Source organism: Tachyglossus aculeatus, chromosome 1, assembly GCF_015852505.1.
Source record: "Tachyglossus aculeatus isolate mTacAcu1 chromosome 1, mTacAcu1.pri, whole genome shotgun sequence".
Classification (NCBI taxonomy): Eukaryota; Metazoa; Chordata; class Mammalia; order Monotremata; family Tachyglossidae; genus Tachyglossus; species Tachyglossus aculeatus.
This window is the reverse complement of record NC_052066.1, coordinates 84,716,774-84,734,696: the sequence shown is the minus strand read 5'-3', so window position 1 is coordinate 84,734,696 and position 17,923 is coordinate 84,716,774. Positions and strand designations below refer to the sequence as shown.

At 45.4% G+C, this 17,923-nt stretch overlaps 1 non-coding gene across 1 annotated transcript; it reads right to left on the bottom strand.

Annotated features, from left to right (window-relative positions):
* Positions 1–1,998: 1,998 nt before the first annotated feature.
* On the bottom strand, positions 1,999–2,136 carry LOC119934849. The gene has a single exon (XR_005453023.1). It is a non-coding gene; the product is annotated as a small nucleolar RNA SNORA7 (small nucleolar RNA).
* Positions 2,137–17,923: the final 15,787 nt, after the last annotated feature.

Genomic DNA, 17,923 nt, shown 5'->3' with positions numbered 1-17,923 from the left:
TATTATTATTATAATATAATGAGCATGGATAGTAGACTGGATTTTGCACTGTTAGGGGTCAGGATGGGGGTGGAGTGGCCATCTCTACGTGGGTATATTTACTCTGTTGTTCTTTAGACAGAAAACAGAGCTGCTTAACCAGGGGCTGCTAGCCAAAAATGATTCTCTGCTTGTACCAGAGTGGAAAATCAAAGAGCGGGGAGATGGCACATTCTCTCCTTTCCCTCGTTCCAAAATCCATAATGTTGCGCCCTGTGGAGTCAGGAGGGGAGAAGGGGTACTTTGAGATATAAAAGCAAGGGAAGTGTTATCTCATCTTCTGGAGAAAAATAAAGAAAATACAATTTTATGGGCACTTAGGCAACGGCTATTCAGAAAAACTGAACTGCAGCACCGAATAATCCTCTGTGAAATTGATCGAGGTAGACAAGCCAGTCAGGGTAATTCAAGCCAAAACAACTATTTTCTTCAGTTGCAGATTCCCCTCCTCAGAATTATCCAGATGAATGCCTCAACTAGTCATTTTACTTGGCTGGTGTAGACGTGGCCCGATTAGGCTTTGTTCGATCAAAATCGGGCAAATAGGGTGTGCTAATAAAGAATTCTGATAGTCTGACATTCAGATATTTCGCTACATGGCTGGTCTTTTTAAGGCCCTTCGCCTGGAGGTTCGGCTTTAATAGTTTTCATTCTGTGCAGCTCAATTTGCCCTCATATGTTTCTCTTTTAGATAACATTACTTGAACAAATTCCAACTGAAGCAGGACCAGCCAGTCTTGACGGCATACCTAATGCACGATAGCTATGGAATTCCAGCCTACCTTTTTGTTTTCCAATCTGCTCCTTAAAAGCAGAGCAGATTCTCTGGGATCTGGGAAAAAGCAAGAGTTTGGGGATAAAGGGAGTGCCCACATGTTTTGATGATGGAAAAACATGTCATGAATTATTCCACAAAGATTATTTTGGAAGGTGGCCCTCTTAAAGCCAAAGCATTTCAAAGTTAGCTAGCTAGGCTTTTTGTTCAAAGTTATCACTGGGGCCTTTGAAAATCATTATGGGCAAGGTAACCGGCTTTCTAAAGAAAATTGGGCCCTGTTTCCTCTATATAAAGGAGTCCTTTTTTTTTGTTTTGTATTGAGATGTTTTGTATTAGGGATAGCAGGCCAAGACCCTCAAACTCACTGTACTCTTTCATGTAGACTGGGTTTTCAAAATATATCCTGCTTTCTCTTCCCATTTTTAGGTTGTGCGACTCCTTCTTTCTCATTCCGTACTCTATCAAGGTCACGTTCCTCTAATTAATCCTGTTTCATCATCATCATCAATCGTATTTATTGAGCACTTACTGTGTGCAGAGCACTGTACTAAGCGCTTGGGAAGTACAAATTGGCAACATATAGAGGCAGTCCCTACCCAACAGTGGACTGACAGTCTATGAAGTGCTGGGGGAGAATATACAGTTGGGAATTAGATATGGTCTTTGACTCCTCAGGGGTTTATAATTAGGAAGAAGGGTTTGGAGGCAAACGCATCAGAAGTGATGAGACACCGAAACGCAACAAAGACAAATATACAAAATAGGCTCAAAATCTCCGTGGTGACGGAGGGGTCCGAGTAGGAGCATCTTTCATCCCCTACCCAGAGGGCAAGGAGCATGCCAAGAGCAGGAACCCCAGGAGACTGGAGGAAAGGCGACAGTTGTAGTATTCTCGTGCTGTCGAGTCATCTCTGACCCATAGCGACTCCATGGAAACATCTGTGAGCCCCACATGGGACAACTTGATCACCTTGTATCCTCCCCCAACACTTAGAACAGTGCTCTGCACATAGTAAGTGCTTAACAAATGCCATCATTATTATTATCTCTCCCAGAACGCCCCACCTCCATCTGGTTAAAAAATGGAAGTGGTTGACCGTTGCCTTCTTCCGCTCAGTAAACCTGAATCTTTATCCTCGAATCTCTCCCATTCCGTTGCTGCCCAGTATGGGTGAATTTTGACTGGTAGCAGATTGTCTTCCGCTCACTAGCCACTGCCCGAGCTAGGAATGGAATGGGTAGGCCTCTGCTTGACTCTCCCTCCCATAGTTGAGGCTGGTAGAGGACTGGAAACTTTCCAGGTATGACCCTGAGAGGTGAGGTGACAGTTACCCTGATGCTTGTCTCAGTGAGGTCTGAGGAATCGCCCGGGTGCTCCTGCTACTGTATATATGTATATACGTTTGTACGTATTTATTACTCTATTTATTTATTTATTTATTTATTTTACTTGTACATATCTATTCTATTTATTTTATTTTGTTAGTATGTTTGGTTTTGTTCTCTGTCTCCCCCTTTTAGACTGTGAGCCCACTGTTGGGTAGGGACCGTCTCTATATGTTGCCAATTTGTACTTCCCAAGTGCTTAGTCCAGTGCTCTGCACACAGTAAGCGCTCAATAAATACGATTGATGATGCTACTTTGTGAAACACCTTTCGCATTTCCAGAGCATAAGGATAGTGTTTCATGCTTTGAAGCAATGATGTATTAATGGAACTCTATCAGCCTAAAATAAATGTCCCAAAGCTGAATATTTCCAAGCTGCAGCCACAAGACTGGGGCAACCCGACTGACTGGTGGGGCAGGGCAGGGTAAAGCATATTGTCGAGATGATTTTTCCAGTGGAATACTCCTCATCACCAGAGTCTTCCTGGGGAAAATCCTTACCTCCAGAGCCTGGGGAATGAGTTCATGTGGGCAAAGTGATTGCTTCTGGAAGCTTATCCCGTAAGATCTTTCCCAGAGCCCTGGGTATCCTTACGTGAGAATGCCTGTGGAATTGACAGGTGACATTTTGGACTTTTCTTGCACCGAATCCTGCTCTCCTGATCTCGCTGTTGCCTGTGAGGCTTCATTGGAAGCTCTCAGAATCCAGCTAGAATTTCAGGAGAATGAGGAGAGCAGTACAGACCCAAAGCAGCAACTACGAATAGGGTGGATTACCGGGCAAAGCAGGAGAAGCAAACAGGGAAAAAATGTCACGGACAAAGATCATCGTCTGCTAAGACTAAAATTGGAACTTTAAATCATTTCCTATCCTATCCTAAAATATTAGGACAGATGTTGCTACTTTCCAGTCCCTTTCTGTTGTTGAAAAACACCCCTTTACTTGTTTATACCAAAGTTCAGGCTTTTTTTTGGCTAATGAGAATGGGTTTTGTCTCTTGCAGACGCAACCGCTGGTGGTCCATAGTGTGATAAGCGTTGTGGTCTTGTGTGTCTGTGGTCTTGTGTGTCTGTGGACAACAGACACATGTTGCCAACTTGTACTTCCCAAGCGCTTAGTACAGTGCTCTGCACGCAGTAAGCGCTCTATAAATACGATTGATTGATTGATTGACTGTGGCGAGGTGGTGAGAAGCAGTATGGTGTAGTTGATAGAGTACCAGCCTGGGAGTAAAAAGGTCATGGGTTCTAATCCCAGATCCACCACTTATCTGCTGTGTGATCTTGGCAAGTCACTTCATTTCACGGTGCCTCAGTTATCTCGTCTTTAAAATGGGGATTGAGATTGGGAGCCCCACATGGATCAGGGACAGTGTCCAACCTAATTTGCTAGTATCCACCCCAGTGTTTAGTACAGTGCCTGGCACATAGTAAGTGCTTAATAAATATCACAACTATTATGATGACTATTATTATTATTAAAGGCTTTAGGTGATGTAACTCCAGCCTAAATCCTTGGGTAGGGGGGGCAGAGAGGAGACCCTAATCACCACCGAGAAATACTTGACATGAGCTACCACTGTAAGCTTGTCGTGAGCAGGGACCGTGTCTATTATATTGTGCTCTCCCAAGTGTTTAGTACAGTGCTCTGCATCTGAGGAGCGCTCAATACATACATGAAGCAGCATGGTTCAGTGGAAAGAGCAGGGGCTTGGGAGTCAGAGGTTGTGGGTTCTAAACCCAGCTACACCACTTAGCTGTGAGACATTGGGCAAGTCACTTAACTTCTCTGTGCCTCAGTTACCTCATCGGTAAAATGGGGATTAAGACTATGAGCCCCACATGGGACAACCTGATCACTTTATATCCTCCCCAGCACTTAGAACAGTGCTTTGCATATAGTAAGCGCTTAACAAATACCAACATTATTATTATTATCTGTAAAATGGGGATTAAGACTATGAGCCCCACATGGGACAAGCTGATCACCTTATATCCTCCCCAGCGCTTAGAACAGTGCTTTGCACATAGTAAGTATTTAGCAAATGCCATCATTATTAATACATATGATTGACTGACTGACCGACTGACCACTGCGTCAGAGAATATTCACGAGCCTCCTAGCCCTGCCAACTTGGCTACGGCTTGGAAAAATGTTAAGATAATGCGGAAGCCAGACCTTCCCAAGATGGAGAAATTGATTCAGTTACCTCATCCGTAAAATGGGGATTAAGCCTATGAGCCCCACATGGGACAACCTGATCACTTTATATCCTCCCCAGCGCTTAGGACAGTGCTTTGCACATAGTAAGTGCTTAGCAAATGCCATCATTATTAATACATATGATTGACTGACTGACCGACTGACCACTGCGTCAGAGAATATTCACGAGCCTCCTAGCCCTGCCAACATGGCTACGGTTTGGAAAAATGTTAAGATAGTACGCAAGCCAGTCCTTTCCAAGATGGAGAAATTGAATACATCTGCCCCCATGTGAAGTGTTAGAAAGGGCAGAGGGGAGCTGGACCTTTTCATTCATTCAATCATATTTATTGAGCACTTACCGTGGGCAGCACTTACTGTGGACCTGATTTTCAGTTCCCACTGGCTCTGACATTGCGCAGATGTGACGGTCAGCTTCACCGTCTCCACTCTTTGAAAGGGAGAGCGGCCGAGGAAGAAGTGTTTGGGGAGACTGTGAAGCCACATATTCAGCGCTCAGGGGCCGCTTGGCAATCTAGGGTTAATAATAATGGCATTTATTAAGCGCTTACTATGTGCAAAACACTGTTCCAAGCGCTGGGGAGGTTACAAGGTGATTGGGTTGTCCCACGGGGGGCTCACAATCTTAATCCCCATTTCCCAGATGAGGTAACTGAGGCCCAGAGAAGTGAAGTGAAGTGAAGTGAACCCAATTGGGTTGACAATTGGGTTGTCCTGATGTCACCTGCCTCTCCTATTTTTGTTTTTAATGTTATTCGCAATAATAATAATAATGATAATGGCATGTATTAAGTGCTTACTATGTGCAAAGCACTGTTCTAAGCACTGGGGAGGTTAGAAGGTGATCAGATTGTCCCACGGGGGGCTCACAGTCTTCATCACCATTTTACGGATGAGGTAACTGAGGCCCAGAGAAGTTAAATGATTTGCCCAAAGTCACACAGCTGACAAGTGGTGGAGCCAGGACTTGAACCCATGACCTCTGACTCCAAAGTCCGTGCTCTTTCCACTGAGCCACGCAATGCGCTTTCTATGTGCCAGGCACTGTACTAAGTGCTGGGGTAGACTCATTCATTCATTCAATCATTCGTATTTATTGAGTGCTTACTGTGTGCGGAGCACTGTACTAAGCGCTAGGGAAGTACAAGTTGGCAACGTATAGAGACGGTCCCTACAAGTTAGTCAGGGTGGAAACAATCCCTGTCCCACCAAGGGTTCGCAGCCTTACTCCGCCTTTTACAGGTGAGGTAACTGAGGCACAGAGAAGTTAAGTGGCTTTCCCAAGGTCACACAGCGGAGAAGTAGAGGAGTCAGGATTAGAACTCAGGTCCTTCTGACTCCCAATGCTCTACCCACTAGGCCACGCTGCTTCCCTGCTGCCCCTGCCGCTGCTGCCCCTTCTAGACTGTGAGCCCACTGTTGGGTAGGGACCGTCTCTATATGTTGCCAACTTGTACTTCCCAAGCACTTAGTACAGTGCTCTGCACACAGTAAGCGCTCAATAAATACAATTGATTGATTGATTGATTTGTACACTCGCTCGCTCTCCGTCCTCACCCCATGGCAGGGTCGGAGCAAGATCTGTTGACACAGTGAGGACAGGCAGTGGGTCAGTGATATATCGGCAGAGCTGGCTTGGGCTGGCCAGCATCAATAAATCATATTTATTGAGCGCTTACTGCGTATGGAGCACTGTACTTAGCACTTGAAAAAGTGCAATATAACAGAGTTGGTAGACAGGTTCCCTGCCCGTGAGAAGCTTGCAGTCTAGTTAGAGAAGCAGCGTGGCTCAGTGGAAAGAGCCCGGACTTTGGAGTCAGAGGTCATGGGTTCAAATCCTGGCTCTGCCAATTGCCAGCTGTGTGACTTTGGGCAAGTCACTTCTCTGGGCCTCTGTTACCTCATCTGTAAAATGGGGATGAAGACTGTGAGCCCCCCGTGGGACAATCTGATCACCTTGTAACCTCCCCAGCGCTTAGAGCAGTGCTTTGCACATAGTAAGCGCTTAATAAATGCTGTCATAAATTCATTCATTCATTCAATCGTATTTATTGAGCGCTTACTGTGTGCAGAGGACTGTACTAAGCGCTTGGGAAGTACAAGTTGGCAACATATAGAGATGGTCCCTACCCACCAGTGGGCTTACAGTCTAGAAGGGGGAGACAGAGAACAAAACAAAATATATTAACATAATAAAATAGATAGAATAAATATGTACAATCAATCAATCAATCAATTGTATTACTTGAGCACTTACTGTATGCAGAGCACTGTACTAAGCTCTTGGGAAGTACAAGTTGGCAACATATAGAGATGGTCCCTACCCACCAGTGGGCTTACAGTCTAGAAGGGGGAGACAGAGAACAAAACAAAACATATTAACAGAATAAAATAGAATAAATATGTACAAGTAAAGTAAATAAATATAGAGTGATAAATCCGTACAAACATATATACATATATACAGGTGCTGTGAGGAAGGGAAGGAGGTAAGGCGGGGGGGATGGGGAGTTTTTATTATAATTATAATTATAATTATTATTATTATTATTATTATTAAGTCTACGTTGGACTCTGGGTGCCCAAGCATCCTCCTTCACCCTGAGAGTGGCAGACCTCTCTCAGTTCCTGCTCTGTTCGGCCAGATTGCAGAAGCATGGCTTAGTGGATAGAGCACGAACCTGAGAGGCAGAAGGATGTGGGTTCTAATCCCGGCTCGGCCACTTGTCTGCTGTGTGACCTTGGGCAAGTCACTTCCCTTTTCTGGGCCTCATTTACCTCCTCTGCAAAATGGGGATGGAGACTGTGAGCCCCAATGAGGGACAGGGACTGTGTTCAACCCAATTTGCTTGTATCCACCCCAGCGCTTAATACAGTGCCTGACACATAGTAAGTGAGTACCAAATACATACCGCAATTATTATTATTATTATGGTTATGAAGCAGAGAAGCAGGGTGACTCAGTGGAAAGAGTCTGGGCTTTGGAGTCAGAGGTCATGGGTTCAAATCCCGGCTCTGTCACTTGTCAGCTGTGTGACCTTGGGCAAGCCACTGAACTTCTCTGTGCCTCAGTTGCCTCATCTCTAAAATGGGGATGAAGACTGTGAGCCCCATGTGGGACAACCTGATCACCTTGTATCCCCCCAGCACTTAGAACAGTGCTTTGCACATAGTAAGCACTTAACAGATGCCATCATTATCATTATTATTAACTTCTCTGGGCCTCAGTGACCTCATCTGTAAAATGGGGGTTAAGACTGTGAGCCCCCCGGGGGACAACCTGATCACCTTGTAACCTCCCCAGCGCTTTGAACAGTGCTTTGCACATAGTAGGCACTTAATAAGTGCCATTATTATTATTATGACTGACTGACTGACCAACTGACCACTGCATCAGATAATATCCACGAGCCTCCTAGCCCTGCGCTTAATAGTAAGCACTTAATAAATGCCATTATTATTATTATTATGAAGGCTGCCTGGCCCCAGATGCCTAGTTGTGTTTGTGTCTGAGTGGTCCTGATATTTGGAAGGAGGTGAGTTCAGTCTGCTTCACAGATTGGTGAGGCAGGGCAACATGGGGGTGAAGAACTCTGTGCTATACTATGCGGGAGGAATACTGCCTCACTGGGGAGAGGGAGGTCAATCAATCAATCATTCAATGCTATTTATTATTAATAATAATAATGTTGGTATTTGTTAAGTGCTTACTATGTGCCAAGCACTGTTCTAAGTGCTGGGGGAGATACAGGGTAATCAGGTTCTCCCACGGGCGGCTCACAGTCTTCATCATCATCATCATGATCATCAATTGTATTTATTGAGCGCTTACTATGTGCAGAGCACTGTACTAAGCGCTTGGGAAGTACAAATTGGCAACATATAGAGACAGTCCCTACCCAACAGTGGGCTCACAGTCTAAAAGGGGGAGACAGAGAACAAAACCAAACATACTAACAAAATAAAATAAATAGAATAGATATGTACAAATAAAATAAATAAATAAATAGAGTAATAAATATGTACAAACATATATACAGGTGCTGTGGGGAAGGGAAGGAGGTAAGATGTGGGGGATGGAGAGGGGGGCGAGGGGGAGAGGAAGGAAGGGGCTCAGTCTGGGAAGGCCTCCTGGAGGCCTTCATCCCCATTTTACAGATGAGGTAACCTCAGTCTTCATCCCCATTTTACAGATGAGGTAACTGAGGCAAAGAGAAGTTAAGTGACTTGCCCATACTCACACAGCTGATAAGTGGCAGAGCCGGGATTGGAACCCACGACCTCTGATTCCCAAGCCCGTGCTCTTTCCACTGAGCCACGATGCTTCTCTGTTGGGCACTTACTATGTGCGGAGCACTGGACTAAGCTCTTGGGAGAAGAACAAGACAGCAGAATTAGCAGCCACGTTCCTCACCTGTAACAAGTTTATAGGCTAGAGGGGGAGACAGACGCTAATAGGAATAAAAAAGCAATTTATAGTATATAATTAAAAAATACATACATAGATGCTGTGGGGAGAAAATCAAGTGTTCAGAGGTCAAAGATTGAAATTCATAGGTGATGCAGAAGGGAGAGAGAGAGCTGGGGAAAAGCGGGATTAACTGGGGAAGGCTTCTTGGAGGAGAGAGTCTTCCAAGGTAGTCACCTCGTATCTGCCTCAGTGCTTAGAACAGTGCCTTGCACATAGAAGCAGCGTGGCTCAGTGGAGAAGAGCACGGGCTTTGGAGTCAGAGGTCATGGGTTCAAATCTCGGCTCTGCCAAGTGTCAGCTGTGTGACTTTGGGCCAGTCACTTAACTTCTCTGGGCCTCAGTTACCTCATCTGTAAAATGGGGATTGAGACTGTGAGCCCCACGTGGGACAACCTGATCACCTTGTAACCTCCCCAGCGCTTAGAACAGTGCTTTGCACATAGTAAGCACTTAATAAATGCCATTATTATTATTATTAACAAATGCCATCATCATTATTATTATTATTATTATTAGGTGGGAGACCTTCCTGGATGCCTCCCTCCCTGTTCCTGGTTGGTGGCAGGAGTCCAGCAGAGACTAAAGGGAGCAAACGTGGGGCAGGGGCCAGTGGGGAAAGGGCTCCAGCCGTGGCTTTAGAGAGGAGAGGGGAGGAGGGGTGTAGCAGGCCCAGGAGGAGCAGTGTGGCCTAGTGGAAAGAGCCTAACAGTTAGAAGACCTGGATTCTAATTCCGCCTCTGCCACTTGCCACTAGAGCAGCTGCTTGAGCATCTCGTTGTTGTGCACTCTTCCCACTTGCCCTTTGCTCGCAGACACTCGCTATGTAAGAACACGGATTTTAAGACTCTCGGAACCGCACTGCTAAGACGCTCATGGAGTTGGCGTGATGCAGCTGACTTCAGTCATTTACCATAAAGAGACAGACTGATCGAACCTTAATTCGGGGGCTTTCCTTAAACAATCAAGATAGGGAAGCAGCGTGGCTCAGTGAAAAAGAGCCCGGGCTTTGGAGTCGGAGGTCATGGGTTCAAATGCCGACTCTGCCAATTGTCCGCTGTGTGACTTTGGGCATGTCACTTAACTTCTCTGGGCCTCAGTTCCCTCATCTGTAAAATGGGGATGAAGGCTGTGAGCCCACCGTGGGGCAACCTGATCACCTTGTAACCTCCCCAGGGCTTAGAACAGTGCTTTACACATAGTAAGCGCTTAATACATGCCATTATTATTATTATTATTATTATTATTATTATTATTATATGTATCAAACTCTTACTGTGTGCAGAACACTGTACTAAGCATTTGGGAGAGATCAATACTATTGAGTCGGTAGACACGATCCCTGCCCACAAGGAGTTTATAGTCAAGAAAGGGAGATAGAGAAATAAATACGGGAAGCAGCATGACCCAGTGGAAAAAGCAAGGACCTGGGTTCTAATACTGGATCTGCCATTTGCCCACCATGAGAACTTAGGAAAACCACCTAACTTCTCTGTGCCTCAGTTCCCTCATCCGCAATATGGGGATTCAGTACCTATGCTCCCTCCTACTTCAAATGTGAGCCCCATGTCAGTCAGTCGATCATCAAATTTATTGAGCACTTACTGTGTGGAGAGCACTCTGCTAAGTGCTTGGGAGAGTACAAAACAATAAACAGCCATACTCCCTGCCCACAGTGAGCATACAGTCTAGATAGGGAGACATACAGTAATATAAATAAATTACAGATATGTACTAAAGCACTGTGGAGCTCAGGGAGAAGCAGAAGAAAGGAGTGGGAGAAGAGGAAAGGAAGGTTTAGGGAAGACCTCTTGGAGGAGATGTGCCTTCAGTAAGGCTTTGAAGGCAGGGAGAGTCACTATCTGTCAGATTTGAAGAGGGAGGGTGGTTACAGGCCAGAGGCAGGACATGGGCAAGAGGTCAGCGGCCAGAAAAATGGGACTAGGTTAGGATTAAAGGAGTGAAGTGCATAGGTTGGGTTGTAGTAGGAGAGTAGTGTGGTAAGGTAGGAGGGGGCAAGGTGATTGAGTGCTTTAAACAGAGGAGTTTCTGTTTGATGTGGAGGTAGATGAGCAACCACTGGAGTTTCTTGAGGAGTGGGGAAACATGGACTGAACGTTTTCATATAACTATGATCTGGGCAGTAGAGTGAAGGATGAACTGGAAGGGGGGAAAGACAGGAGGCTGGGACGTACACAAGGAGGCTGACATAGTAATCAAGGCAGGATTGGATACGTGATTGCAGTTTGGATGGAGAGGAAAGGGAAGATTTAGTGATGCTGTGATGCTCAAACTGACAGGATTTAGAGATAGGTCGAATATGTGGATTGAATGAGAGCGAGGAGTCAAGGATAACACCAAGGTTACAGGCTTGTGAGGCAGGAAGGATTGAGTTGCCATCTACAGTCCTGGAAAAGTTACGGGGAGGATGGAGTTGGGGTGGCAATAATAAGTTCTGTTTTAGACATATTAAGTTTAAGGAGAGGGGAGGACATCCAAGTAGAGATATCTTGAAGGCAGGAGGAAATGTGAGACTTCAGAGAGGGAGAGAGATCAGGGCTTGATGTGTAGATTGGTTATCATCCACACAGAGTTGGTAGTTGAAGTCATAGGAGTGAATGAGTTCTCCAAGGAAGTGGGGGTAGATGGAGACTAGAAGGGGACCCAGAACTGAGCCTTGAGGGTCCCCATAGTTAGGGGGTAGGAGGCAGAGGAGGAGCCCCCTAAAGAGACTGAGAAAGAGCGGCCAGAGAGATAAGGAGGAGAACCAGGAGAGGACAGTGTCAGTAAAGCCGAGGTTAGATAATGTTTCCAAGTGAAGGGGCTGGTCGACAGTGTTGACGGCAGCTGAGAGGTCGAGGAGGATGAGGATGGCCGCTGGATTTGGCAAGAAGGAAATCATTGGTGACCTTTGAGAGGGCAGTTTCTGGAGAGGGAAAGGGACAGAAGCCAGATTGGAGAGGGTCAAGGAGAGAATTGGAGGAGAAGAATTTGAGACTGTAGGACCTGATCATCATCAATCGTATTTATTGAGCGCTTACTGTGTGCAGAGCACTGTATTAAGCGCTTGGGAAGTACAAATTGGCAACATATAGAGGCAGTCCCTACCCAACAGTGGGCTCACAGTCTAGAAGGGGGAGACAGACAACAAAACCAAACACACTAACAAAATAAAATAAATAGGATAGATATGTACAAGTAAAATAAATTAATAAATAAATAGAGTAATAAATATGTACAAACATATATACATATATACAGGTGCTGTGGGGAAGGGAAGGAGGTAAGATGGGGGGATGGAGAGGGGGACGAGGGGGAGAGGAAGGAAAGGGCTCAGTCTGGGAAGGCCTCCTGGAGGAGGTGAGCTCTCAGTAGGGCCTTGAAGGGAGGAAGAGAGCTAGCTTGGCGGATGGGCAGAGGGAGGGCATTCCAGGCCCGGGGGATGACGTGGGCCGGGGGTCGATGGCGGGACAGGCGAGAACGAGGCACCGTGAGGAGACGCGGAGATTAGCGGCAGAGGAGCGGAGGGTGTGGGCTGGGCTGGAGAAGGAGAGGAGGGAGGTGAGGTAGGAGGGGGCAAGGTGATGGACAGCCTTGAAGCCCAGGGTGAGGAGTTTCTGCCTGATGCGCAGATTGATTGGTAGCCACTGGAGATTTTTGAAGACCTGATTATCTTGTATCTGCCCCAGCACTTAATAGAGTGCCTGGCACATAGTAAGCTCTTGCCATATAGTAAGTGCTTAACAAATCCCTTATATTATTATTATTTTCATTACAGATAGGGGAAATTAGATTGCAATAAAGTATGTAGCACCTAGGACTCTGAGAAGAAAATGAGTGAGAGTCCTCCAAGCTATTACCACTCAGAACACAATCAAGCCTGCTGTTCAGTTTGCCAAAATAGCATTTTGAAAGTAAAAGACATCAGATCACTGATCCTGCATGTTAGCCTTGCACAGCAATAACCAATACATGTTGCTTCAAAATAATAATAATAATAATTATGATGGTATTAGTTAAGCACTTAGTATGTGCCAAGCACTGTTCTACGTGCTGGGGTAGATACAAGGTAATCAGGTTGCCTCATGTGGGGCTCACACTTTTAATCTCCATTTTGCAGATGAGGTAACTGAGGCACAGAAAAGCTAAATGACTTGCACAAGGTCACACAGCAGACAAATGGCAGAGCCAGGATTAGTATCCACGTCTCTGACTCCCAAGCCCGGGCTCTTTCCACTAAGCCACACTGCTTCTCTAAAAAGCAGCCTTATTAGCATGTGTCTGGAGCTGACTGTTTTTGTAGAGAAGCGATGTGGTGCAGTGGAAAGAGCTCAGGCTCTGGAGTCAGAGGTCATGAGTTCAAATCCCGGCTCTGCCACTTGTCAGCTGTGTGACTTTGGGCAAGTCACTTAACTTCTCTGAGCCTCACTTACCTCATCTGTAAAGTGGGGATGAAGACTGTGAGCCCCCCGTGGGAAAACCTGATCACCTTGTAACGTCCCCAGTGCTTAGAACAGTGCGTTGCACATAGTAAGTGCTTAATAAATGCCATTATTATTATTATTGTTGTTGTATGCATATATATGCAGAATTTGGAATTTGTTATCTGCTTTAGAATTCTGAACTCTGAAATTATAACAGTGTGCGTCAAACACACACACACACACACACAACCACCACCCCACCTTTTTTTTTAATGGCATTTATTAAGTGCTTACTATGTGCAAAGCACTGTTCAAAGCGCTGGGGAGGTTACAAGGTGATCAGGTTGTCCCACGGGGGGCTCACAGTCTTCATCCCTATTTTACAGATGAGGGAACTGAGGCACAGAGAAGGTAAGTGACTTGCCCAAAGTCACACAGCTGACAATTGGAGGAGCGAAATTTGAACCCATGACTTCTGACTCCAAAGCCCGGGCTCTTTCCTACTGAGCCATGCTGCTTCTCTTGAAGGCTGCTATATGCCCCAATTTTAGATCTTCATAAGAATTCTTTGGAATTGCTTTCAACTTTTTAGCTATCTCCCAAATTTATCCCATTAGTGCCCTTGGCAGATTGGAGCCTAAAATAGTGAACTGAAGGAAGGGAATGATTTGTCAACACATTCTGATGCTCCTAGGATGCTAAGGTGGCATAGTCTTCCCTCATCTATACCTTGGGATCTGTGATACTGACTGAAAGTTCTAGCCAGGAGAAAGGGAGGCATAGACAAAAAAAGAAGGTTACTTGGGCAGGCATCTGCCTTTTTTACAATTTCTGCCTGCCCTACACCTTGGTCTTTGTTTATTTTCCAAATCGGCACAGTGCTTTTTTTTCATCTGAGAGAATTTAAAAGAAATTTCAGTTTATAAAAGTGGTTTTGGTTATAAGATTAAGGACAGACCTTCACGTTATCAAATCCAGATAATGACATCTTGTTGTCCCTAGAGCTGCATTTCTAACTCCCAACTCTTGTCGTTTACATTTTTTCTTTCATTTTAGGAGTCTGCAGTGGGATTCTGTAAATAAATAGTGGAGCAACGTTTTATGTCATGCAAACCCGGCAACATCAACTAAGTGGATGCCGGTTGGAATCTGATCTATTGGTTTGACACCCAGGAGTGTGTATAGCCTAGCAATAGAGAGGCAGCATGGCCTAATGGATTGAGCACAGGCCTGAGAGCCAAGGACCTGGGTTCTAATCCTGGCTGCGCCACTTGCCTGCTGTGTGATCTTCGGCAAGTCACTTCACTTCCCTGGATCTCAGTTTCCTCAACTGCAAAATGGTGATTTAATATCTTCTCCCTCCTACTTAGACTTTGAGCTCCATGTGGGACAAGGATTGTGGACTAGAGGCGGAGCCGGGATTAGAACCCATGACCTTCTGGCTCCCAGGCCCAAGGTCTATCCACTACGCCCTGCTGCTTGGTTTGGGGGGGTACAGGAGCCAAGCCAGCAGCAGTTTTCAACATGTGACTGACAGATGTCAATCATAGGAGAGACGGCATCATGTTGGACGTCCAGACTCGTTCATAGTCCCAATAGATGCCTCCTATGCAAATCACACTTCCGTCCCGACCCCTTCCAAAGTCTACCTTTCTACCTCTGGACTCTCTCCTCCTTTGCGGTCTCACATTTCCGATCTACTTCCAGGACGCCTCTACTGGATGTTCTGCTGACACATCAAATTTAAGATTCATTCATTCATTCAATCGCATTTATTGAGCGCTTACTGTGTGCAGAGCACTGTACTAAGCTCTTGGGACATACAAGTCAGCAACGTATAGAGACGGTCCCTATCCAACAACGGGCTCACAGTCTAGAAGCCTTAAAGTCTAATATGTCCCCCTAGCCTAAAAGTCTAATATGTCCCCCTAAAACACTTCTCATCTCCACCTAAACCCTGTCCTTCCCTTGTCTTTCCCATCACTGTAGACAACACCACTATCTCTCTCATAAGCCAGCACTTGGTACAGTGCTCTGCACACAGTAAGCACTCAATAAATACAATTGAATGAATAAGCCAGTAACCACGGCGTTATCCTCGACTCGCATTTCTCCTTCCAACTACTAATCAATCTGCCACGAAATCCTGTCGGTTCTACCTTCACAACATCTCTAGAATCGACTCTTCTCCATCCAAACCGCTACCTTGCTGATCCAACCACCCTAGAGTCTAGAAGGGGAGACAGACATTACAATACATTTTGGGTGTCTACATGTGTTCTATGGTGCTGACGGGGGGTGGGGGGAAGTTGGAGATATCAAGTTCTTAAAGGATACAGATCGAAGTGCATAGGTGATGCCAAAGGGAGAGCTACTAGGGGAAATGAGGGCTTAGTCGGGAAAAGCCTCTTGGAGTAGATGAGATTCCTAAAAGGCTCTGTACATTCATTAAAAGCCAACAGTCGGGAGCAGAGTTGAAGACTCACGATTGAAGACAGACGTTAAAAACCCTGCTGCTTGTCTATATCGAAAGGTCACCTTTGATGGAAAGCTGGTTTGGAATCTGGAATCCCAGACTGTCCATTGGAACAATTCGGGATTTGGCACTGACAGAGGAAAGGAGAATGTTGCTCGACAAATATGGTCCATATCTTGTTGCATTCAGAATCTTCTTTACAGCTTTAACTATGGGCGTGTCCTCTGAGCGGCTGGTGTTCCTGAAAGCCTAGAGAAAGGTTAGGTACAACTGCTGGACTGTTAAACCGCTTAAAGCCACATGTTGCAACTAAATCTGGTTTTCAGTGATACACAAATGACAAGACAATGATTATATCTAAGGAGATTCCTGAAAAATAACATCATTCCCTATTGGAACCATGTCAGTTTGATCACTAAAATAAAGAACTAAGAATTACCCTGATGGAAATAACACGCAGGGTCACACAAGAAACAGCAGTCATAAAAGAAAAGTCTCTTTTCCCTTCTGTGATTTTAGCCACCAGATATTTCCCCCTGACTGGAAGTGCTTATTGCAAAAGGTCTTCACGGTTCTCACATCCTCCTCTGACAGGAATATTCTATGGCGCATTCTGCGGATCTCATCTTCAGAACAGACCTCTATCTTAACAGAGTTGTGTATGGCTCGTAACAAGCCCCAGCTGCGATCGCACGAGGGGTCTCTCTACTCAAAAGACATTCATCCCCTGTTGTGGATTTATGTCTAAAACAAAATGAAAAACAAAGCCAGAAAACTTCTTCAACCTCTCCTTCCCACTCTTTGTGCCTCCCCTCAGCTTTCCATGTTTCCGTAATTCCAGAGCTTCAAGCGTGATGCCGGTCTTAAACGTGGTATGTCCCCTGGGGTGTAGCACGGCGTAGTGTATAGAGCGCAGGCCTGGAATAAAGAAGGTTGTGAGTTTTAATTCCGGCTCTGCCACTTGTCCGCTGTGTGACCTTGGGTAAGCGCTTCATTCATTCGTTCAATTTTATTTATTGATCATCTTACTGTGTGCAGGGAACTGTACTAAGCTCTTGGAAAGTATAATTCAGCAACAAATAAAGACAATCCCTACTCAACAATGGGCTCACAGTCTAGAAGGGGGGAGACAGACAATAAAACAAAACAGGCATCAACAGCATCAGTATAAATAAATAGAATTATGGATATATACCCATCATTAATGAAATAAACAGAATAATAATTATGTACATATATACACAAGTGCTGTGTGGCGCAGAGCGGGTAGAGCAGAGGGAGGGAGTTGGGGCCATGGGAAGGGGAGGAGGAGCAGAGGAAATGGTGGGCTTTGTCTGGGAAGACCTCCTGGAGGAGGTGAGCTTACCTCATCTAAAATGGGGATTGAGTCTGGGAGCCCCGAATGGGACAGAGATTGTGTTCAACCTGATTTTCTTGTATCCACTCCATCGCTTAGTACAGTGTCTGGCACATGGTAAGTGGTATTTATTAAGCTTAATAAATACCACAGTTGTTATTATTATCAGCCAAGCTATGCAATAATCACCTGAAGGAGGTAGGTTCAGCCCCACTGGTTAGTGCCATTTCACTCCCAAAGTCCTACAATCCACCCTCCCCTCGGTGTTGACAATGCACTTGTCTGGGTGCCTCTTAAGTACTTTGATACTCACCTCAACCCCACAGTATGTATGTAAATAATGTCTTCTTCCATTTCCCTTATATCCCTAATCTATTTCAATATCTGACTTCCCCTCTGGACTATCAGCTCCTCGTGGACAGGGATCGTGCCTACCAACTTTCCCGGGTACTCAGTACAGTGCTCTTTATTCTGCTAGTGCTCAATAAATGCCATCTATTGATTTATCGATACTACAACCCAGGTTCCACACTTCAGTCCTCTAGCAGGAACTTGCTCACAGTGCCCCGATCTCATCTGTCTCACCGCCACCCTCTTTCATTCATTCAATCGTATTTATTGAGCGCTTACTGTGTGCAGAGCACTGTACTAAGCACTTGGGAAGTACAAATTTCCCCATCCCTATCTCACCTCCCTCTTTCCTGAAACTCCCTTCCTCTCCCTAAACACTAGACCACCATTATCTCTACTTACACTTTCATCTGTAAAAT